Source organism: Muntiacus reevesi, chromosome 1, assembly GCF_963930625.1.
Source record: "Muntiacus reevesi chromosome 1, mMunRee1.1, whole genome shotgun sequence".
In the NCBI taxonomy this organism is placed as follows: Eukaryota; Metazoa; Chordata; class Mammalia; order Artiodactyla; family Cervidae; genus Muntiacus; species Muntiacus reevesi.
This window is the reverse complement of record NC_089249.1, coordinates 109418657-109444783: the sequence shown is the minus strand read 5'-3', so window position 1 is coordinate 109444783 and position 26127 is coordinate 109418657. Positions and strand designations below refer to the sequence as shown.

The window sequence follows — 26127 nt, the reverse complement described above, 5'->3', positions numbered from 1 at the left end:
GTTAGCTGAAACTGAATTCCCCTAAAACTGAGTTCCCTCACTGAGTTTATGACTAATCTCTCTATCCAAATCTTTGTTCCCTTTATTGTCCCCTTTGACCTCAATCCTATGCTAACTGAACACTAATCCTACCAGTGTCCGATGACTAAAATATATATTGCCAGTAATCATTGCTAATGTACTAAAATCACTAGTATGTGTTTTCATCGTTAACATACAAACCCAGGTTGTTTCTTCAGGGCAAGATGAGCTAATAGACTCCTGAGCCATGGACCACCTGATCTGAGACTCACAAAACAGAACATCCTGACCCCCAAAACTATGATTAAGAAATGTCACAAGCCAATTCATATCAGTCTTTGTGCTTGCCCTTAAAACAAAAAAAAAAACCCTAACTTGAAGAAAAAGTCAGAATGAATCTGAGGCTTGCCTCCCACTCCCTTACTTGGTGCCTGGCAGTAAACCCTTACTTGGCTGCAAACTCCGGCTGTCAGAATTTGGCTTTCTGCACTGTGGGCACGTGGGTTCTAGATTTCAGCACTACAGAGACAAAATCCCCCATCAGAAACCTTTTGGGTCAGAAGTGCTGTGAACAGGTATCACAGAACATATACCATATATTACATAATACCCACCTTTAAAGTTTGGAGAAGTAACCCAGTAAGATGTCATTATTATTACAGTAAAAATAACTCAGTTGAGTCTTAGTATAAAGGTTTTTTTGGGTGTTACTTCCAAAATTTGAGGCCTGATCTTAATATCTATAATATTTTATTCAAAAATCATGGGTATTTACTATGCTCCTTGAATCTTTTAAAGCTGTGAGCAATATAACTTAAAAAAATTTTTATTTTACTGAAGTTTAGATGATTTACAATGTTGTATTAATTTCTGCTGTATAGCAAAGAGACTATGTTATACATATATATATATTCTTTTCCATTATGGTTTATCACAGGATATTGAGTGTGTAGTTCCCTGTGCTATACAGTAGGATCTTACTATTTATCCATTCTATGTGTAACAGTTTGCATTTGCTAGTCCCAAACTCTCACTTCATCCCTCTGCCATCCCCACCTTGGCAGCCACAAGTTTATTTTCTATATCTGTGAATATAGATAAGCTCTATTGTGTCAAATTTTAGATTCCAAATATGTGATATTTATGGTATTTATATTTCTCTTTCTTACTTCACTTAGTATGGCAGGCTCTAGGACCATCCATGTTGCTGCAAATAGCATTATTTCACTCTATTATTAATATATATACACACATGCACACACTGCATCTTCTTTGCTTATAGCTATGTAAAGAAGCAATGAACAATATTTTGGGGGGTATTTTTAGTGTCCTGAGGGGTTGGAAGGGAGATTTGGTTTGACTCTGGCTTCAAAGTCCACTCCTCTGACTCCTGAACCCCAGAGAGGCAAAAACACAGGCCTTCTAGGGCCTATGCAAGGGTCTGGAGACAGCTCTCTGAGACCTGGACAAGGGAGAAGAGCCTACATCTCATCCCAGGTGGCAGCTTGAAGAAGCTGAGAAAACAGGTTCTTGAAGTCTCCAGTCCATTCCCAGCAGAAAGGAAACTAGTGGAAGTGTGTTCTGGGGCCTCCTTGATGGAAACTAGAAGGACAGGCCTGAGGGTGAAAAGACAAGGTCGTGACTGAAGAGGGGTGACGGATATTTGACTTCTGGATGACCCATATAAGGAGCCCAACCTCATTCTTCAGATCAGGTGCCAGGTTGGGGAGGGAAGGGTCTTGGTTCCACTCATGAGCTGGAGATAACTGGGCCCACCACCGCATGCATACAGTGACCAATCATCCAGTTTGCACACGATGGTCCCAGTTTATACCTGTAGTCCCAGCATAGTTATAAATAATACTTCCTTCTGCTCTCAGAAGTGTCTAAATTTTAGTGATAGAGTATCTTGTTACCCATAGGATGGACAATGAGTAGGTAGGTTCATCCTAGAGATAGGAAAGAAAATTTATTCAGCATAGTCCAAGGCAATGTGATGCAAGAATCTACATTACCATCAAGGAGGAGAGCGTAAGTGGTAGCTGTGAAGAGAGCCAACCTGGAAGTTCTACTAGTGCAATAAACAGGAAAACAGAGAGGTGGTGACCAGCGTGGAGAAAGGCGGGTAGTAAGGATTGAGCTAGGCAAGGGCTCAGAACCATGACAGTTACTAGCAGGGGATGGGGCCAGGGTGAGTGGTGGTGGTTACACACGGTGCCACTTTCTGGCTTATGGCTTCACACCAGACAGGCCAGTACCTCCAGATACCATCTAAATTTTCAGGTAACTGGCAATCCTACCAAAATAGAGATTTCTCTCCAAATCCAAGTCTCTTCCCAGCCAACTCCATCAGATCAGTATTCAGAGGCACCTTTTCCGACTAATCTTTCTACACAACCCTTCACCTCTCGCTGGTATACACACTTCTTTCTCCTCCAAACACCAGGCTTGCCTTTTGTTTTAAAGTTATTCTACTTACTCTCCTGGCATATTATGTTTCCTCCACATGTCTGACTGTTTGCTCCACTAGAATATAATTTACCTGAAGAGGCCAGGAACCTGAATCACTGCAATCTCAGTGCTTATGAGTATTTGAGCAATGCATATGTACTGAATAAATGATTCGTACATTATTGCATATTAATAGAAAATAATTCAAGCTTCCTGTCACTTAGCTGAGGTGTATTTAGACAGGGAATGAAGAAATGACACAAAGGAGGCAATTTCAGAGTGCTTCCTTGGGCCTTATTTGTACAATCTACTCAATAAACGGGAATTCCTGGGGCTAGAGGAAAAATGCCCAAGCACAGCCCAGGATTGAGAGTTCACAAACAGCCAGAGTCAAGAGGCACGAAACCCTAAGGGAGATGAGAAGGAACCAACGACAAATGAACAAGACCCGGTACACGGCCTAGACTTCTCTCTGTGGAACCGACCATTCACAAGGGCCTCAAGGAACTTCTTAGCCCTTGTGGATCCTCTCCCTAGAAAACAGGTCCATGAGAGAGGAGTGATGTGATGCTTGAGGTATGAGCACAAAGGGCAAGGGAGTGAGGTTAAAGGAGAGCCTCCCACTGCGTATCTAAAAGTGTCTGAAAAATTCTACGCCCACTGGGTCTGTTAGCCTATGTGCAGGCATACAGTCAAGTGGATGGAAGCCTGAGGCCATCCTGACATGGACAGAGCCCTCAAGTTACCCATGCCTGACTCACAGAAGTTGGTGGTGGGGTGTCTGTCTGATGTCCCATGTCACCTAGAAGAAATACTGAGAACCAGGCCAGGACAAAATCTTAAGAGAGTTTTTATTACTTTATATAGTTTCAGAAGATACTCAAATATATAAAGAAGTACATGAGGAAAACTGATTGACAGAATGCTTATATTTTGGTCTTCACCAAAGTTCCTTTGAAGACAAAGGAAAGGAATAATTTCAGAGAGCTACAATTTAGGCTTGGCTATGACCAGGCATTCTGAGGACTTGCGGCATCTGGAGCAATTCAAGCGAAGGCATCTTTATAGACATGTTTTTGTTAGTCTGTACCTTTGCCTTGAAGAAACTGTCCCTGACCCTTTTTTTATGTCTTATTAATGGGATGCGGGACACAAAGGATGCTTCACTCATCATTTTACTCACTGAACCACATCCCCAGACCTAACATTTGATTTGGGAGTAGCCACACGACCCAAGCAGGGTCAGCTTTTTCCTAGATTCTTATAGAGACCCAGGGAAAGTTCTTCCTCTGAGAAACACTGTGAACTGCTAAACTGGCCCTCAATCCATGCTACTGGGCAAGAAATACATACTTGTTTTGGTGTTCCTCTATTTAATAGGCTTTTCTATAACAACTTGAAACTGAACTCTTATATTTGCTACCAAAACAGGATACTCCTGCACTCCCAAACCAGAAATTGACAAATGAACAGGAGACTCTATCATAAACAGATTTCCTGAATAGACATGAAGATCTATGTTGGCACCAGCAGAGAAGAAGGCTGGTGAGGGGGACTGTCCCCTGTTTCCTTCTTCCCAAACCTCTACACACATTCTTATCTATCCATTTCTTCCCTACATCCTTGCCACTTTCATGGTCCAAACCATCACACCTCTCACTATTACAGTTCCCTTTTAATTCATCTCTGCTTCTCCTCTTGCGCCCCTTCATTTTATCCTTCACAGAATCTCCAGAGCGATCTTTTCCTAAAGTACAGCAGATCTTTCCTTTCACTCTCCTGCTTAAAACCCTCCAAAGGCTTACCGCTGCACTTGGGATGAGATCCAACTTTCTCACCACTGCCTCCAAGGTCCCATGTAGTCTGGTGCTGGCTTACCTCCCCAACCGCCCCCTGCTCACCCTAACCACACTGCTCTCCTTTCTGCTGTTTGAATGTGTCGGACCCATTCCTTCCTGAGGGCCTTTTCTGCTTCTTCTGAGCGGTCTGCCTTGACCCTGGACTGTCTCTTAGGAAGCTCCTTCCTGCAAGTCAGGTCTCTCTTGAATGTTCTCTCCTCAGAGAGGATTCAGTTCTCCTCCATCAGCCCCTGCCCTGAAATACACGGTTGCACCCTCCCCCCACCACACTGTCTTCTTTTACCATCTTCATAGCAGTTCCTGGTAACAAATTAACTTGTTTGTGACGGTTTGACTGCTCCCTGCCTCTCTCTCCAGAGGGAGAGCTCCAATGAAAGAACAGGATTTCGTGATGCTGGCACACAGCATGGTGTTTCATGAGTCACACTGCCCTTCACCACTGAGTAGATAAATGAGTGTCATTAACATTTCTAGAAGTCCCAACCTGTGGTCTCTGCTAGGGAGGATGCTGATTCTTTATCTCATAACATCTCAGGAACCTAAAGTACCAATTAATCCCATCTCCTCATTTCACAAATGAGGAGTCTGAACTTTCCCAGGGGGACAGAGCCAGCAAGTGGTACAGCCAGAACTGGAACCTCGGCCTTGGGTCCCTAAACCTTCCTGCTGAGAAGCGTGGCTCCCCAACACACAGCTAGTTGAACCAGCTGCCCCTGGAGCTGTGCTTCCCAGCCTCCTGTGGTTTCTAAGACAGCCGGCTACCCATCCTGACCCATTTCCTCTTCCTTCTCTGTTTGGCAACCCCCTACCCCACGTGTCCCCAGCCTTCCACCCCCAGAGTGTGCTGCATCTCCATGGGAACTGCTCTCCAGGCCTTCTCTCTTCTCTCTGTGCCCCGCTCTGCACTGCAGGTTTGGCACCCCTCACCCACCTACCACTGTTACCAAGGACTCCCTCTGCCCCCACGCCTTTCTGGGGAACATTCAGAACACAAACACAGGGCCTTGGAAACCTTCAGACTTTTCTGTTGACTCTTAGGCCCCAAGTCCCTGTTGGCAGGGTTCAAAACAGGTTCTGCTGTTTTGCCGCTGCTCCTACCTGGCGGCCAACTAGGTCACACCCTCCTCGAAAGCATGTCGTAGTTGAGCCCTTTCTGTGCGGGTCAACGTGGCCACCCTGCAGTATGTGTGCATCTTGCAATGTGATCCAGTCCCTTCTACACAACTGGCAGTGATATAAAAGACAAAGAGAGACTCTCCCTTATTCTCTCTTCACCATATGGTTAGAGACATCCTTTCCATCTATCTATATAAGCTTCCTCATTAAGAAGTAGCAGGGACCAGGCTTACATTACTATGTAGCCCACAGAGCCTCCCAGTGTTCCCCACACATACTTGATTGATGGATAACCAAATCCACAGTAGCAAGACAGACAGCAAAGGCGGAATGTTCAAGAGTTTAAAAAAAAAGAGTAATAGATTTTTTTTTCAACCTTCTAGCTTGTCTGGAATTATGTGGAACACTTAAGTGAAACGCTAAGGCTATATGACAACTTGTAACTTTCAAAGTGTCTTTCAGAATTACATCACCGCTAAAAACCACAAACATATCTGGCTTTAGATTTGTGACAAGCTAAATAGGAGTTTATAGTGATTTAGATGGAAATAATTCCACCAAGGAATCCAGATGGCATCATAAACCCACAACAGAGCAGGTCAAGTGGTCTATGAAGTCATTCTTTGCTGTTACCACATGCTGAAATGTACAATACATTTATTATTTAGTGAATGCCATGCTAGTACAGAATCTTGGAAACTAGACAAAATGAAAATGGTAAAATTCTATTCAACCAAAAATGGTTTCAGCTTTCTTTCATAACTGCTCTTTTTAATAATGAAAAGTATAATATACGGTAAAAGTATGTTGGATGATTCACCCAACTACTCTGAAATCAAGATGACCATAATTTGCCAAAAAAAAAGGTTTTATACACATGTCCTTCCAGAACTTGGTAGCTGCTTACTTCACGGTAGATGATGATGATGCACCGTGAAGTGACTTAGGATGAATGAGCTGTGGGTTCCAAGCTGGGTTCCGCTCAGATAATCAGCTCTGAAACCCGGGTGACTTAGCCTCTCTGGAACTCAGGTCTCTCACTGGAAAGCAAGGAGGCCTGGCTGAGATCAGGGATCCTTAACCAGCCATCACGATCCCACAACTGGTCCTCAAGCTTGACTTGTCAAAGACAAGGCTGCTGCTCCAGCCCTTCCCCACGACTTGCATTCACTCCTCACTTTACCTTGAGAAGCTCTTTTCTTACGTGGAGGTCTCAGGCTTCAGGGAAATAAAAAAAGAAGTTTGTTCTTGAAACAATTATGGGAATCTGGCCCAAAAGATTTCTAAAGTCCTTCATAATGAACATTAGTTGTCCTTTTCCAGCCTTTTAGTGACTCTTTCTTTTGCCAGCAATAATCCGATTTTTCCTTTGGGTAATTCACTCTTGCTTACATTTGCAGTCAGATGCTTTTGGTGGGATTTTAGCCCGTCTCCTTAAGCCCCAACCTGTAGCTCCAAGAGTAGACTTGGAATAGCTTCAGCACCAGGGAACAACGCTCACCTCTGGCTGTGATGATTAGCTGAAAGGTGGGAACGTGACCCAGTTGGAGATCATTAGGCAGGAGATGTTAGCTTGGATTTTTGGGGAAAAGACGCTTTCTCTCTCCCTCTCCTACATGCTATAAGAGATCTTCTTCTTCCTTACACAGTTAGGGCAAAGACATGAAGCCGGAAGGTGCTAATGCTCTTTGCTCTCCTGGGGGGAGAGTCGGGGGTTGCTGGAGGCAGCACTGGAGGCAGCACTGCGGAGGATGAAGCAGAGACACACCGCTATCCTTGGTGACCTCCCTGGGCAGCTGGACCAAGTCTTGCTAGAAACAAGAGTGAATTTTTCCCATGTTGTAAGTCAACACATTCTCTTTACTGTTTGAGCCAGTTTTGAGTTTGGTTTTAGGGCACTTGCAGTTGAGACACCCTTCCTTTTAGCTTTAAAATGGTATGAATTTAAAGACTATTTTCCTCTGCTTCAAAGGGAAAATATATTCAAATCATAGATGAAGCAATCATTTATGACACTGGCTATCAGAGCCGGACTCTTCATTGTAAGCTCAGATAAACTCCCAAGAGCACCTACCAGGTGACAGAATCGGGCTGGGAGCACAAGGGTAAGTAAAATATTTATAAGGAACTCATTGCCGTCTGGTAGAGCGACACAGGACCACTAATAATTGCAACCAGAGAGACTGATACAATAAGAGACATAATTATTAAACATAATGTTAGCACCAAGTAAGAAATGATGAATTAATACTTTGATAAACCAAGTCAAGCTTTATGGAAGAGCTGTTTTATCTAACTTGGAAGAATATGAGATTTATGAGGTCTAGCAGAGGGGGAAAGAGACTCTTCTGGCATTTTCATAGCAGGGAGGCATGGAGTGGCATGGAATACCTGGGGGACTAGCTTTTGGCATGTAAAGAGCAGAGAGCGGCAGCAAATGGAGCTTGAGAAGTAGGGCCCCCAAAACCATGCTGAAGAGTATGTGCTCAAATCTAAAGGCAAAGAGGAGATACTGAAGATGTTAAAAAGGAAAGTATGAAGAGAGTGGATAGAGAGGCCCTGCTGAGGGGTCTCAACCAGAGAAGGGAGAGCATTTGGGAGAAACTGAAATATATCAATAGAATGATGTTGAAGGCCTAATGGGTACTCATAACACTAAGGTGAAGGGCTGGAGTGGGCAAGAGGCAGGCATCAGGGATTTAAGAAAGACGGGGAGCTTGGGCTGACTCTCAGGTTTCTAGGGGAGTGATGGTAAAAGGGGAAACAGACTGAGAGCATATCATTATGGTTTGGTTTTGAGCATAATTTTGAGTCACAAAAAAAAAACACTCTAAGTACAAAATATATCAGTGTCAGAGAAAGTGTGTGCTAAGATGCTTCAGTTATGTCCCACTCTTTGTGACCCTACAGACTGTAACCCGCCAGGCTTCTCTGTCCATGGGATTCTCCAGGCAAGAATACTGGAGTGGGCAGCCACGCTCTCCTCCAGGGGATTTTCCCAACCCTGGGATCGAGCTCACATCTCTTATGTCTCCTGCATTGGCAGGATGGTTCTTTACCACTAGCGCCACCTGTCAGGGAACACACACAGGTAATTTTCAGGTTGAGATGGGGCAGACAAGGATTTGTATGGGAACATGGGCAATGGGTTGACTTGGCAGGGTGGCAGACAGAATTAGACAACTGGGAATCTAGGAAAAGGTAGTGTTGGGAAATCTAGATTCTAGGCAGGCACTGACAGGTCTCAGGGTAACCTGGCCTGGGGCAGAGGCCTCATTTGTCTCAGACAAGTCAGACTTGACAGCCAACAGTGGGATCACAGATGCTTGTTGAAGACCCCTGGTCTCAGCCAGGCCTCCTGGCTTCCTTCACAGTGAGAGGCTGAGATTCAGAGAGACCAAGTTGCCCAAGGTGATAGAGGTGGTTGGTCATCAGCAGGACCCAGCTTGGAACCCAGGGGTCCTTCGTCATAGCTCACTTCATGGATCGTCACTTTCACCATGACTCAGGCGCCTTTCACATCCCTGAAGGCCAAGTGAACACCCTTGGCACCCCCTCTTCCACTTTTGCCTCCTTCTAGTGCTCAGCTCTTTGGTCAGTTGGTGATTGAAACCACCACCGATCAGCCTCACCACTTGCAGGGCTTAGAACCATGCTGTCCCTAGCAGGATTGTGACTACCGGCTCCAGAATTATTTCCTGGAGCTTAAAGGCTAAAAGGGACCAAAGAATCTCCATTTGTGCAAAAAGAAGGATAAAAGGAAACAGGCCACATCCTGATTTTGTGTCAACAACAACAGAAATTACTGTATGCTTGGGCCCATGAATTTTTAAAGTATGCTATTTATGTAAATATTTAGATTAAAACACTGGTTATTATAATGTCTTTAATTTGCTTTAAAATGGAAAAACAACAGCATCATACTGTAAAATGTTACCAGCTCTGCATGTTGTAAGACACCCATACAGATTTCACTGGCACAGGGAAGGCAGCTAAATTACCTGAAAGTTGAAATAAATGCAATATGCTACTTACAGTTATTTTAATAACATCAATTCAGAATCTGATTCAAAGAAAGTTTAAACTAACTTGCCTTTGTTGCAGAGATGGAGGATGTGACAATTAAGATTTGGGAAAGAGTTTAAGAGATTAAGCTACTTAAAATATTTGAGAACCATATATTATACATCTATTTGCTGTACTGTTTTAAAAAGAATCATTCATTCACTGAAAGAGACACTGCAGGATCTCCAAGTGCAAAACATTTTAGATACTTTCTATTTAAGGTATTTCAGGCATCTAGCATGATCCTCTTCTAAATTAGAGATATTTTTTACCTTCACCTATAATTGAATATAGTTAAGGTCCACTATAAAGAGGAAAAGTGCATGTATACACTGGCCACACTCTAAAAAGGTAAATATGTTAAACCATGAACTGTAACACACAATTCAGAAAGTGAAACAAAACCCCATAACTGCTTTTACACAGTTCACAAACTTACTTCTTTTAGGACTGCCTGGGAATTATGTAAGAGAGATACCAAGTGCATTAGCATTAGATTTAGAAGTCTCAGCAGTTAGACACAGCCTCAGTTCACTGTGTGAAGTTAGCACCCCACCTTGTGGAAAATAGCAGGTGTCGTTAAATAGAAGCACATCATGTTAATTTCAGAAGTACTGGTCGATGAGTCCTGCAATCATGACACTGTCACTGAATCATACAGACGGGCTAAAAGATGATAACAAAAGACCCCTATTTATTAAAAAAAATTATACTAGTCCCAAAATACTAGTGCTGATGAAATGTGAGTATTCAGAAAATTACTACTTCCACTGGGGCTTTTCTCTCTTCTCAGCTTTATTTCTAAAAACACAAACAGAAAAAAAAAAAAACCTCCTCCAAAACACTTTGTTTTCTAATTATAACTTTAGAAAACACAGAAAATGTTCAAACAAAACTGAAAATCAACCATTATTCGTAATGCTAAGATGATTCCTCTACCCACTTTGTACAATCTTAATACCAGCTAACTTAAATCTCTTCTGCAACTGAAAACTAAGACGGTCTTGGGTTTCTAAATCTGAAATAATTTCTTGCCTTGTAAATTTAACCAACTGCTTTAAGCAGCTGTTGTGATTCTTGTCAAACACAACCTCCATTTGTCTGAGCGAGTGCTGCACTTCCCACCTTCCTTACTTTTCCAGGTTCACTCTTGGCGTCCCCCTACCCTTCTGGAGAAGCTACCATTCCCCCACCCCCCACCGCCCCCCACCACTCCAGCTCCAGAGCTGTCCCTCCTCCACACTCCAATCAGCATGGTCCTTTCTCTCTCTGGGCCTGCTGAACATGGCTGTCTTCACACGGAACTCCTTCCCTGCCATCCTGAGAATTCCGCTTGCTGCTCTCAGGCTCCTGGACTAAAGCTTTCCTCCTTCTTGGATGCCCCTTGTTTTGGTGGAGCACGTCCTCTGTCCAAGGATTTATGGGGAAGCAGCTTGAGGACATTTCTCCACTCTCATTCTGAATGCCATCAGAACCTCCAACATAACTCCTTTCCTTTTTCTTTCTGGATGTTTTTGGAATTTTCCTCTTTAACCACTAGCTCTGAAATAGTATGATGATGTATCTTGTTGTGACTACAGTTTTAACTGGCTTGGGGGGTAGTCCTTTAGTTTGAAGGTCATGTCCTTCAGGTGCTAGGAATTTTCCTTGGGTCTTCACTTAAAAAGAAAACAACTTCCCCCATGGCCTTGGTCTTTTTGGATAGTAGACCTCCAACTTCTAATTTAATTATTTAATTTTCTTACCTTTCCTCTACTGTTTTTATTTTTTGTTCTTATTTACAGTAGAGCTCCTGAATATGATCTTGCAATATTCTGATTTTTTAATTCCTATAATTAAATGTTAATAGCCAAAGGTTTTTCTTATTCTATGAGGGCTTTTAAAAAGTAGATCTCATTCTTTTTTTAAAGATACAATGTCCTCTCATTTCTTAAACATTATTGTCTTCCTTCAAAACCTCCTCCTCCGCCCTCCCCAGTTCTTTTTTCAAAATCCCTTTCCTGATTAGTTTTGCCTTCTCTTATGTTAGGGACTTTCCTCCAATATCTGGTAGTCCATGGATGCCGGTTCAAGAGAGAGGGGGAGATTTCTCCCTCAGATATCTTAAGGCGACAAGGACAGGAGACAGGTTTGGTCGCCAAGTCTGGGGGTGAGGGGTGGGGAAGGAATGGGTGCTACTGCCCTCTAGTGGTGAAGGCTGGGGATGCTGCTAAACATCCCACAGGGAGAGGACAGCCTCTGCAGCTAAAATATCAACAGCACCAAGGCTGAGAAATCCCAGCTCCTATTGAAAAATGAGGCATAAAAAGGAAGACGGAAGCTCTGTGTGCTGGGTGGAACTTGTCACGTAGAGGACAAAAACAGGACTTGACCACTTCACTGGGGGAAAATCCCAAGTGTTGGAATACATAGTTCTATTCTCCAAAGCAAATCAGTTTCTTCAAAGTTAATGTTTAATCTCCTGCCTGGGGGAAACATATGAACTGATGGCAAAGGAGACCTAAGCGGTGTGCATGGGGGGGACAGGGGTAGTTCTACACATTCCTTAAGCTCTCAGTTTTTAGGGGAATGTCTTAAGTCATCTGCAACTTGGTTTGTTGTTTTCAAAGCCAAAACTTCTTTTATTTAACCTTTCCGGTGGATAAACCTTGGGTTTTCTACCAGGGACGGGCAGAGAGGCTGGGAGCCTAACTGACAAGGCAGTTAGGCAGACTTCAACCTTGAGGCTTCTTTCCCATCCCAACCTGTACTCCATACTCCAGAGGTACCTGGTGCTATATTATTTTTTAGTCAGTAGCACTGCCCATTAACACTTTCATTAATTAATTCCTAAGGTTTCCAGTATTCATGCTCTGCCTGTCCAACCATACCAAAAAATCCCCTCAGACTAAGGGTACTTCCTTTCCTTACTTCTTTATAAAAACACAGTCTAAATTCTGCATACAGAAACTACTTAATATCTACTTATAATTTTCAAGAAGGACTTTACTTTTGAGAAGGCTTCTAGGGAGCTGTTCTACCTGTCTCAAATAAAGAGTGTATAAAACAAATAAACAGTACTGCAACCTCAAGAAGGTGTTTGGTGAAGAAGACACACCCTACATGGAAAGACTGCCAGAAAGCCAGTTAGAGCCTTTTCAAACTCAAGAAAAGATATTATCTCTAGAAAGGCTATATGATGCTGCTAAAAAAAAAGAACTGGGGACAATCTCTCCTTATCTTCCCCAAGCCAGATTAGTATCGATATGTATTAGAAATCCATTCTGCAGTCCCTGCTAAGTCAGGCAGGGCCCAAGGGCGTAATGCTCCGCAGTGCACTGCCACCTCGTGGCAGCATGAGGGAATGACAGCAACATGGGGCGAGGAGGCAGCAGAGGGAGTCTTAGTATTTCACAAAGTTCCTCAACACCTGGAAGGACTTCCGTAGAATCATTTCTGGAGCTTGAAAGGCGTTTTTGGGTTGGCAGAGGAGGAGTGAGAGGGGAAGCGGGGTAGGGGAGAGAAAAAAGAGAGAGAGTGCAAGCGCACAGGACTTAGGAAATGGTCTTAAACCAGTGCCGGGAGGGCCTGGGCAGCCCCTTTGAATCCCAGGTTGCATCCTGGTTCCTCCAGTCGGTGTAGAGGCTGTTGACTCATTTGGGTGGTACAAAATATTATTTATAAAGACACTTGGAGATGAGGACGCTCCACTGATAGACTTCCCAGGACCACTGACAGCATCTCAGAACTTCTGCTTGATTGCTCTTTTCTTCTCAACTCATATCCAATCTGTCAGGAAATTCTATTACTCTACTTTCAAGAAAAAAAAAAAAAAAATCCCGATTCTAACCATTTCCCCCTATTCCTGTCCCTAGTAATACAAGCCACACTCTCTCTTGCTTGGACTGCTTCCACTACCTAACTACCCTCCCTGGTTCCACCCTGTCCCCGACAGTCTACTTGCAACACAGCAACCAGAGTGATTTGCTTAAAATAGCAGTCAGGCCATGTCACTCTCTGGAGCAACACCTTCCAACAGCTCCCTGTTTTCCTCAGAGCAAGAGAGGAAGTCCTCACACGGGCATACAAGGCCCCATACCATCTGGCCCCAACCTACCCTTCCTTCTCTTCTCTGGTGTCCCTCCCTCCACTCACTCTGACCCCCAGCCATTCCCCCAGCATCCATTCGGCAGCTTTTCCAGACCACACCCTCTGTCTGAAATGCTCTTCTCCCAGGTGCTCCCATTTTCTTGAAGATCCTGATCAGAACTGCAAATTTTTCCTCCTCGTCAAAATTCTCAACCCCCACCGCATCCCCGGTTTTTGTGCAATCATCCCCCAGCACTGACTGCCTACTAACAGGCTATATGGTTTTCTTATTCACTCTGTCTGGTATTACTGCCTTTCTGATCCAGCTCGAGTACATTAAGCTTCATGACTGTAGGAATTTTCTGATTTGTTTTTTCACTGATGTATCCCAACTGCCTATGACAATGCCTGGCAAGTGGAAAAAAAAATTAGCATTGAATAAAAAAACAAAGTAAAAAAACTCCAGAATTCTGACTGATACTGCATCATAAACTGGGGAAATTTGAAAAGCTTTTTAAGTTTTTATACACCAGAAGCATGTTTCTGTATTTATTTACATCAAATCTAATGTCTCTTAATAAGATTTCACTATTGGGTCTATACTGTTTGTTTCCTTTTATTCAAGATCCTTTCCCAATGCTCAATATTTAAGGGATTTTTTTTCTCATGATCTTTACTTACAGCTAAAACTGGCATATAAGAATGCTACTAAGCTTCACATATTCAGATCACCCATGATACCTTCCTGAACTTCTTTTTGATAGTCTTAAAAATTGATTTTTTTTTTTTTTTGGTTTCTAGATATACTTCATAGAATACAAGGCTTTATTTCTTCCTTCTCAATATTTACACCACTTATTTCATCTTATATAGAGGGCTGAATCAAAAAACTGAAGACTAATTTCACGCAAAGATGGGCATGATAAAGGACAGAAATGGTATGGACCTAACAGAAGCAGAAGATACTAAGAGGTGGCAAGAATACACAGAATTATACAAAAAACATCTTCATGACTCAGATAACCAGGATGCTGTGATCACTCACCTAGAGCCTGACATCCTGGAATGTGAAGTCAAGTGGGCCTTAGGCATGACTACAAACAAAGATAGTGGAGGTGATAGAGTTCCAGTTGAGCTACTTCAAATTCTACAAGATGGTGCTGTGAAAGTGCTGCACTCAACATGCCAGCAAATTGGGAAAACTCAGCAGTGGCCCCAGGACTGGAAAAGGTCAGTTTTCATACCAATCCCAAAGAAAGGCAACGCCAAGAATGTTCTACACTGCACAGAATGTTCAAACTACTGCACAGTTGAACTCATCTCACACGCTAGCAAAGCAATGCTCAAAATTCTCCAAGCCAGGCTTCAGCAGTATGTGAACCATGAACTTCCAGATGTTCAAGATGGGTTTAGAAAAGGCACAGGAAGCAGAGATCAAGTCGCCAACATCCACTGGATCATCAAAAAAGCAAGATAGTTCCAGAAAAACATCTACTTCTGCTTTATTACGCCAAAGCCTTTGACTGTGTAGGTCACAACAAACTGGAAAATTCTGAAAGAGATGGGAATACCAGACCACCTGACCTGCCTCTGACAAACCTGTATGCAGGTCAAGAAGCAACAGTAAGAACTGGGCATGGAACAACAGACTGATTCCAAATTGGGAAAGGAGTACGTCAAGGCTGTATATTGTCATCCTGCTTATTTAATTTATATGCAGAATACATCATGAGAAATGCTGGGCTGGATGAAGCACAAGCTGGAATCAAGATTGCCAGGAGAAATATCAATAACTTCAGATACTCAGATGACACCACCCTAATGGTAGAAAGTGAAGAAGAACTAAAGAGCTTCTTGATGAAAGTGAAATAGAGTGAAAAAGCTGGCTTAAACCTCAACTTTCACAAAACTAAGATCAAGGCATCCAGTCTCATCTGTTCATGGCAAATAGATGGGGAAACAATGGAAACAGTGAGAGACTTTAATTTTGGGGGCTCCAAAATCACTGTAGATGGTGACTGCAGCTGTGAAATTAAAAGACACTTGCTCCTTGGAAGAAAAGCTATGACCAACCTAGACAGCATATTAAAAAGCAGAGACATTACTTTGCCAACAAAGGTCCATCTAGTCAAAGCTTTGGTTTTTCCAGTAGTCATGTATGGATGTGAGAGTTGGACTATAAAGAAAGCTGAGTGCCGAAGAATTGATGTTTTTGAACTGTGGTGTTGGAGAAGACTCTTGAGAGTCCCTTGGATGGAGATCCAACCAGAATCCTAAAGGAAATCAATCCTGAATATTCATTGAAAGGACTGACGCTGAACCTGAAACTGCAATACTTTGGCCACCTGATGCGAAGAACTGACTTGTTGGAAAAGACCCTGATGCTGAGAAAGACTGAAGGCAGGAGAAGGGGATGACAGAGTACGAGATGGTTGGATGGCATCACTAACTCGATGGACATGAGTTTGAGCAGGCTCTGGGAGCTGGTGATGGATAGGGAAGCCTGGCATGCTATAGTGCATGGGATCACAAAGAGTCGGACACTAATGAGTGACTGAACTGAACTGAACTGAATTGGCAGGTATTCTTGTTTCAGGTCTGATTCTAGGGAGAAGAATGCTTCTTATGGAGATTGGCTTTTGGCTCCAAATACACTTTTTCACATTAAGGAAATCATAAAATATGTTAGAATAATAGGTTATTTGTACAATGTAGTGTTTTAGGACAATAAATGTAGGCAGCCAAGAATATGAATATGATGCAGATAAGAAGACTAGAATTCAAACTAACTGCAGCACATGGGGGGTTTGAACATAGCATGCGTTCAGGACAACCTGGCTCAGTAAATTATTGAAAAATATGAAGAGAGGGCCAGGAGGGTTTTATTTAGTGACCAAAAGAGTAAGAGTTTGGGACAGCTATCACACTTGTTTACCCCACAGGATACTCTCATATGTTTACTGCATTTACTTCACATTAAGAATTCAATCAACATTCTAGCAGAATGCTACAGGGCCAAAGGGGTGACATGCCCTTCCATGTCAGCAAGGTACTTAATTTGGGCTTTTTGTTTTTAATGTTTTTGTAATCAAAGTCACACTCACATTTGCAGAAAATCTAGAAAGTTATAAGAATACTTGCAGACTATACATAAGTTTGAAACTGTTTACTGTCGTATTCAATGAAAAACTGAAAACAGCAATAGGGAAAAGGTACAACAATACTACATATCCAAGCATTATAAGGTAGACCTACAAGTACCAACATGGAAAACTATCTAGGCACAGAGTTAAAAGAACAAAAAAACTGAAAGCAATATACAGGGTGTGATTTATGAACTAGCCATGCTCTGCTCTCCCACCCCTGTTTATATAGTTACGTATATATGTGCACACATAATTCATAACATTTTGTTATAAGTGCATGTATAACAGGAGGGAAAAAGCAATACCAGCAGGATATGACTCAAGTTGGTACAGTGTTTCCCTCTAGACAGTGAGACTGGAGTGGTTACAGGAAACTCCCATTTTTCACTCCCACACTTCTTTGCTGTTTACAGTTTTTCAATTTAGAAACAAACAAAACTTTTGGAAAAGAAAAGAAACAGAAAAATAACTGTTTACAGTCCTGTAGCAGGTAATTATGGGACATACTGATTATAAAGATATGCTGAAATAGTCACAGAAGCATCATGTCTTGTACAGAATTGGCACACACTGAATATTCTTTATTTTCCCCCCACAAAATAAACAAATGATCTTTCTTGGCAGAACATTATACGCTTAACTACAGAGTAGTGAGAAATCTAGTCAGTGACCCAAAAGTAAAGAAGGTTGAGCCTAATTTTTAACCCTTCAACTCAGTTTTCAGAAACTTCTATTATTGTTTTACATATGAAAAAAGGCCACTCTTTTAATTTTTATGTGTATTAAAAAAATGTTTTATTTGAGTGTCACTGAACTTCTGTCTTTACTGATATGATCTAAAGGTGCCGACTGAGGCTCTAACAGAAATGACAAGGAGTAATGGTTGTCAAGCTGGGTGGTTAACAAATAAGGTGCAGACTGAGAAGCAAATAAAAAAATGAACCAGAATCTACAGTGCAATGCCCTGACTCTTATTTCCCTCAGTGTCCCAGAGGGGTGGATGTCCCTGCTGAAACACAGGCCAACAGTGGATGACTGCTTTCCGGGAAGAAGCTCTACTGTGATTCTTCACTTACCTTTATATAATACAGCTCTGGTAATTGGTTCTATCTGGAAAGGTTACCATCCAATTTTTCTAAAAGATATTACTTTAGGCACTCTTTACTTTAGAGTTAATCTCAGTGGAAATTACATTTTCTTTAGAAGGCTTTTCCAGATTTTTTTCACATAGGTAATTTCACAGCTAAACATGGTTTTGTTTTTTGTTTCGCTTAGCGTTCTGCCCCTCACCTTTCTAATCTCAGTTGCTTTATTTGAGTGGGATCGAGAAGTTTCTCCCCAGAGAAGCCTGTTTCTCTTCAAAAGCTAGTTAAACTACTTAAGGCAACATAGACTGAGAGGAGTTAAAAGTGCACCAGAAATAACTATTTCTCTTCACTCTTGTGTAACTATAAATAAGATAATAAGATAAATTATGTACCTAGAGATGTTAAATACAAGTAAAAATGTGCTGAATCAAAGGAATTAGAAGGCATTTGAATGAGGTTTCTGCAACAAAAGTAGGTCATCTCTACTGTTCAATAATAAGACTATATTATTAACACAAAATTTAGCTTTAAAATCTGCTAGATACTTATATCTAGCATAAATAGACAAATATTAACATTTAAATATTTTTCTAAAAACTAACAAAAATATTTAGAAATTCCATATTAGACTAAGTTATTAACCAAAGACTAGAAACTTCCTATTCTACTTGGGCAACAATATGTGATTAATAATAGGTCATTTGTATCTTGTGGTTTCTGGGAAGGTCTTCTTTATGTTTTTATAAGAGCGGGCTTGTGATGAAAATGCAGGTTTTGGCTTCTTACCAGAACCAAGTGGGACTTGATGCACTTTTATTCCTAAAGTGCTCTGAGTGATATGGATGAGACACCCCACCCAGGCACAGAGTGCAATTATTGTTAATGCTTTAAAGTGGAACAGAGTTTCTGGTTTACTTAAGAAGTCCGAAAAAAAATTAGACTAATAAGAGACAGTCAAGGCCTTTAACTGCAGGAGTATTATCAACTGCTAGGAAACTGCAGTTGGCACAGTTATAAAAGATTTTAAAGAGTGAGGAAAATTGGATGGGTACGGGGTGCTATTTATTAGATGTACTAAACACATTAACACAGACAGTGTAGAATAGGCATCTATATAGAGGATATATTAAAACTCTGACTTAAACCAAGACCCAAACTCTTCTATAAATAGATTAAAATGCTGCAAGATACACAACAAAATATAATTTTATCTGAACTGGAAAGGAGGGAAATCTCTGCTTGCTAGAAACAAGAAGAAAATGAAATGGGAGCAGTCTATGACCCTGAAGCTTGGGGAGGGGGACCTAATGGTGCCAGAAACCTAGAGCTGGGTTTTGGGCTGCCCTCCTCAGGTTCTGGAGAAGAGGCCTACTGGGGAACGACAAACTGATGGGTGATAATTTCACAACAGTAACAGCTCCCCTATATCTGAAACCTAGAGTGCTCTGGGCTTAGTTGTTAGCCGTCGTCTATTTCCTTACTACATTCAATCCCTGGGTGATATCACGGTTTCTCGTTTTGAGTACTACCATGTAAACACAGGTGACTCCAAAATTCATGTTGAAGACCAGCTTCCTTCAACTTCAGACTCATACATCTAGCTGCACAGTCAACATCCTTGCTTACACATTTACAGGTGCCTTACACTTAGCTCTGCTGTTCTCTCTTGTAGTCTTCCTCATGTGAATGAATGGCAGCTCCATTCTGGCCACCCACCCCAGTATTCTTGGGCTTCCCTGGTGGCTCAGCTGGTAAAGAATCTGCTTGCAATGTGGGAGACCTGGGTTTGATCCCTATGTTGGGAAGATCCCTTGGAGAAGGGAACTGCTACCCACTCCAGTATTCTAGCCTGGAGAACTCCATGAACCATACAGTCCATGGGGTTGAAAAGAGTTGGATATGACTGAGCGACTTTCACTTTAACTTTCAAAGGCAAAAATACAGTAAAGGTATGAAATTTTCCATGTGCAAAGCTAGCAGGAAGGTTAAAGACAAAAGTAATAAAACCATCTATATCCACAATAAGCAGATAAGAGATACATGAAACAACTACTGGTAAAACATGAGATCAAAAAGAGTTATCATACGGGTGGAGAATACAAATGCAAAGTTGTTAAAATGCAGTTGAAATTAAGAGATCATATAATCATAATCATATATATAATCATAATCATATATATATATCATGCAAAAAGAAAAAAGAATCCAAACCTAATACTAAAGACAGTCATCAAATCACGAGAGAACAAAAGAAGAACAAGAACAAGAAAGACCTACAAAACAAAGAACACAATGGCAAATAAGAACATGCATATTAATAATTACTTAAAATTTAACTGGACTAAATGCTCTAATCAAAGACAATGAGTGGCTAAAAAAAAAAATGCTGCCTACAAGAGATGCGCTTCAGATCTAAAGATACACACAGACTAAATATGAGGTGATAGAAAAACATATTCCACACAAGTGGAAATCAAAAGAAACCTGGGGTAGCAATACTTATAGCAGAAGAAACAGATGTTAAAATAAACACTGTTACAAGAGACAAAGAAGGACATTATATAATGATCAAGAGATTGCTCTAAGAAGATATAAACATATGCACCCAACATAGGAACATCTAAATACATAAAAGAAATGCAGACACAAAGGGAAAAATCAACAACGATAGTAAGGAACTTTAACACCCTACTCACATCAATGAACAGATCATCCAGACCAGATAGGAGATTAATAAAAAAAGAACTAGCCTTAAAAGATACAACAGTCTTGATGGACTTAGGAGTATTTATAGAACATTCCATCCAAAAGCAGCAGAATACACATTCTTTTCAAGTGCACATGGAACATTTCTCAGGATACCTTACATGCTTCACACAAAAGAAGCCTTGGTATATTTAAGAAAACTGGAATCCTATCAAGCATCTTTTCTGACTACACTACTATGAGACTAAAAGTCAACTCTAAGAGAAAAGCTTCAAAACACACATAGACCCATGTAAGCTAAACACTATGCTACTGAACAATGAATGGACTGCTAAAGAAATTGAAAAGGAAATTAAAAAAAAAATCTGTGAAGACAAAGAAAAAGAAAACACAATGATCCAAAACTTATGGGATGCAGCAAAAGGAGTTCTAAGATGGACATTTACAGCAACACAAGCTTACCTCAGGAAACAAGAAAAATCTCAAATAAGAAATCTAGTCTCAAATCTAAAGGAGCTAGGAAAAGAAAAACAAATAAAACCTAAAGCTAACACACAAAAAGAACTTATAAAGGTCAGAGTGGAAATAAATGAAATAGAGACTAAAAAACAAAAGAAAAGATCAATGAAACTAAGAGCTGGTTCTTTGAAAAGATAAACAAAATTGATAAACCTTTAGCCAGATTCATTAAGAAAAAAAAGAAAGTGGGCCCAAACTGATAAAATCAGAAATAAAAAAGAAGCTACAACCTACACCGCAGAACTACAAAGAATCGTAAGACTATTACAACTATGTGGCAATAAAAAATGGGCAACTTAGAAGTGGACAAATTCCTAAAACTCTTACATGACTTCTCAAGACTGAATCAGGAAGAAATACAAATATGGACAGATCAATTACCAGAAATGAAAATGAATCAATAATTTAAAAAAATTTCAAACAAACAAAAGTTCAGGATCAGAAGGCTGCACAGGTGAATTCTACCAAACATTTAGAGAAGACTCAACACTTATCCTTCTCAAACTATTCTAAAAATCTGCAGAGGAAGGAACACTTCCAAAACTCCAACACACTTCCAAACTCATTCTATGAGGTCAGCATCACCTTGCCACCCAAACCAGACAGAGATACCACAAAAAATAAATTACAGGCCAAAATCACTGATGAACATAGATGCAAAAATCCTCAACGAAACACTAGCTCTAACTGACTCTAACAATACATTAAAAGAATGATATACTACAATTAAGTGAAGTTTATCTCAGGATGTTAGGATTTTTCAATATCTGCAAATCAATAAATATGATACACCACATTAACAAACTGAAGCATAAAAGTCATACAATCATTTAATAGATGCAGAAAAACTTTTTCATAAACTTTAACATCTATTTATGATATTGAAAATGGGCATAGAGATAACACACTTCAACATAATCAAGGCCATATATGACAAGTCCACAGCTAAGCTCATACCCAAAAGTGAAAAACTGAAAACATTTTTTCTAAAATTAGGAATAAGATAAGAATGTCCGCTCTCACCATGTTTATTCAACACAGTGTTGGAAGTCCTATCCACAGAAATCAGCAGGGAAACAGATATTAAAATATCCAAACTGGAAAGAAGTAAAACTGTCACTGTTTGCAGATGATATGATACTATATGTAAAAAATCCTAAGTGAAGTCGCGTCTCACTCTTTGCGACCCCATGGACTGTAGCCTAACAGGCTCCTCCCTCCATGGGATTATCCAGGCAAGAGTACTGGAGTGGGTTGCCATTTCCTTCTCCAGGGGATCTTTCCCGACTCAGGGATTGAACCGGGGTCTCCCACATTCCAGGTAGACGCTTTAACCTCTGAGCCACCAGGGAAGCCCTCCCCCCAAAAAACAATCCTAAAGACACCACCAAAAATCTATTAAGAGTTCATCAATGAATATGACAAAATTGCAGGATACAAAATTAATATACAAAAATCTGCTGCATTTCCACACACTAATCACAGACTATCAGCAAGAGAAAGTAAGGAAACAATCCCATCTACAATTGCACAAAAAAGAATAAAATACCAAGGAATAAACCTACCTAAGGAGGAAAAAGTTCTGTGTTTGGAAAATTATAAGACACTGATGAAGGAAATTGAAGACCACATAAACAGATGTAAAGGTATATCATGTTCATAGATTGGAAGAACTGATAATCTTAAAATGACCATGCTACCCAAGGCAATTCACAGGTTCAATGTAATTTCTCTCAAATGACCAATGGCATTTTTCACAAAACTTAAAAAAAGTTTTTAATTTGTATGGAACCTCAAAAGACAACAAAACAGCCAAACAATCTTGAGAAAGAACAGAGCTGGAGAAATTGTGCTCCCTGACCTCAGACTATACCATTAAGCTACAGTAATCAGAAGAGCATTGTACTGGCACAAAGACAGACACACAGATCAATGGCAGAGAACAGAGATCCCAGAAATAATCCCACACACTGAGGGCCGATTACTTAGGATAAAGGAGGCAAGAACACACAGTGAAGAAAAGACAGTCTCTTAATAAATGGCAATGAGAAAGCTGGATAGCTACATATCAAAGAATAAAATCAGAACATTCTCTAACATCAGGTAGAAAAAATAAACTCAAAATGGATTAAAGGCCTAAATGTAAGACCAGAAACCATAAAACTCCTGGAAGAAATCATAGGCAGAAGACTGAACAGAAATTGTAGCAGTGTTTTTTGGATCTGTCTTCTAAAAAAGGGCAACAAAAGCAAAAATAAACAAATGGAACCTAATGAAAGTTAAAAGCTCCTGCACATGAAAGGAAAACACTGACAAAATAAAAAGACAGTCTACGGGATGGGAGGAGAAATCTGCAAATATATGATCAATAGGGGGTTAATATCCAAAAATATATAAACAGCTCAAATTAAAAAAAAAAAGCCCAGCAACCTGATTAAAAAAGGGGCAGAATATCTGAACAGACAATTTTCCAAAGAAAAGATCAGATGACCAATGATCAGGGAAATATCAGTTAAAACTACAATGAGATATCACCTCACACTTGTTTGGCTGTCATCAAAAAGAACACAAATAACAAATGTTGGTGAGGATGTGGAAAAAACAGAGCCCTCACACACTGTTGGTAAGAATGTACATTGGTGCAGCTATTGTGGAAAACAGTATGGAGGGTTCCCTCCAAAACTAAAAATAGAACTACCACATGACCCAGCAATTCCACTCCTGGGTATATGTTTGAAAAAAGAAACAAAAACACTGAATCAAAAAGATACATGCACCCCAAGGTTTATAGCAGCATTATATACAGCTGCCAAGATACAGAAGGAACCTGAGTGTCCATCAACAGCTGAATGGATAAAGAAGATGTAGTGTACACACACACATACATAATGAAATACTACTCAGCTATAAAAAGAATGAAATTTTGCCAAATGCAACGACATGCATCAACTTGGGGAGCATATTACACTAAGTGAAATAAGTTAGAGAAAGACAAATACTGTATACTATCACATGTGGAATCTAAAAAATAAACTAGTGAATATAATAAAAAAGAAATAGAATCACAGATATAGAGAATGAATTAGTGGTTCCCAATGGGGCAAGGGAAAGAGGGAGGGGCAAGTCGGAGAAGGGATTAAACTCCTACACATAAATAAATTATAAGGATATATTATACAGAATACAGCCATTATTTTATGATAACTACAAATGGACTGAGAAAATAAATTTCCATTGCTTCAAGCCACCCTGTGTATAGTACTTTGTTATAAGAGCACTAGGAAACTAACACAGTACTGAGTCCTGAAACAGAAATGAAGCATTTTGGCTCCTCCCATACCACATATTTCACTATGGCTGAATAATAGCGGGTGGATTTCAATCTTGTTTGATGGGGATCTTCCAAGAACACATTTTAGTAGTGCGTTAAGTGAGGGATGGCCACCCGATGTGAAGAGCTGACTCATGTGAAAAGACCCTGATGCTGGGAAAGATTGAGGGCAGGAGGAGAAGGAGATGACTGAGGATGAGATGGTTGGATGGCATCACTGACTCAATGAACATGGGTTTGCGTAGGCTCTGGGAGGTGGTGAGGGACAGGGAGGCCTGGTGTGCTGCAGTTCATGGGGTTGCAAGGAGTTGGACATGACTGAGTGACTGAACTGAACTGAAGTGAGGGATCAGGGGCTTCCTAGGTCACACTAGTAGTAAAGAACCCACCTGCCAATGCAGGAGATTTAGGAGACATGGGTTTGATCCCTGGGTCAGAAAGATCCCCTGGAGGAGGGAATAGCTATCCACTCTAGTATTCTTGCCTGGAGAATCCCATGGGCAGAGAAGCCTGGCAGGCTGCAGTCCACAGAGTTGCAAAGAGTCGGACACGACTGAAGTGAGTTAGCACGCATGCACACAGTGAGGGATCATGCTTACAAGTGACCAAATCATAATTAAAACAAGGTTTAACTAGCTAAAAAGCTCAGCGGAGGGTGAGTTACCCATTAGTGCATTCTGATTTCCAAGAAAGATAAGAACAACGATAGGGCCCATATGAGGGCAGTTCTGGAGTAACTGAAGGCAGGGTCTCCATCTGCTTTTCCATCTTGCTCTTCCTGTATGTTAACTTCATAAAGTAAAGTGAAGTGAAGTTGCTCAGTCGTGTCTGACTCTTTGTGACCCCATGGACTGTAGCCTACCAGGCTTCTTTGTCCATGGGATTTTCCAGGCAAGAGTACTGGAGTGGGTTGCCATTTCCTTCTCCAGGGGATCTTCCTGACCCAGGGATCGAACCTGAGTCTCCCGCATTGCAGGCAGACGCTTTACCCTCTGAGCCACCAGGGAAGCCCATAGTTTGCTATAAATGCAGTCGGTCTTTAGCTAGCAGGTGAAAACATGACTGCTTTTCTCCAAGTTTTCTCTTTCATAGAACTGAAGCACCTGAAGAAAGACTATTTCCATTCTCGGGGTCCTCAAGTCCAAACAGCCCAGAGGAACACTTCGAGTGGCCTGAGCTGGGTTGCCTGTCCATTCCTGAACTACCTGTTGGAGCTCCATGGCTAGGCAGGTACCAGAGAGAGGGAACGATGGAGACAATCTAATGAAGAACAGCTCTGGTTTCTTTCCTTGATAAAATAGTTTCACTTTTTTTCAATTTACCCCAAATTCTGACTAAAATGCTAAAATGAAGTGAGCAATGAGGAGCTGAGAAGTAATTTTCAAGGCAGATACAGATATAATTGGAAGGATAAACAGTAATAACAGATAAATTATCAATACACATAATACATTGATAAAGAACTTTAATGAGAAACTTCCTTGATGGTCCAGTGGCTAAGACTCCATGCTCCCAATGCAGGGGGCTCAGGTTCAATCCCTGGTCAGGGAATTACATCCCACATTCCATGACCAAGAGTTTGCACAGCCAAATAAAGACAAATATTAAAAAGAATTACACTTTGGTGTGTTCTTAAAAAAAAAAACTTTAACGAAGAGCCAATAAGCACATGAACTGGATGCTTCAATGTATGCAATTATAAATAAGACAATTTTTGCAGTTGGAATTACAAAAAAAAAAAAAATTCTCTATTTAAA

General features: G+C 40.9%; 1 protein-coding gene across 2 annotated transcripts in view; it reads right to left on the bottom strand.

The window, feature by feature from the left end:
- ALG14 (ALG14 UDP-N-acetylglucosaminyltransferase subunit) overlaps positions 1–26127 on the bottom strand; it is a 94999-nt gene that overhangs the window by 63554 nt on the left and 5318 nt on the right. The window lies entirely within an intron of this gene.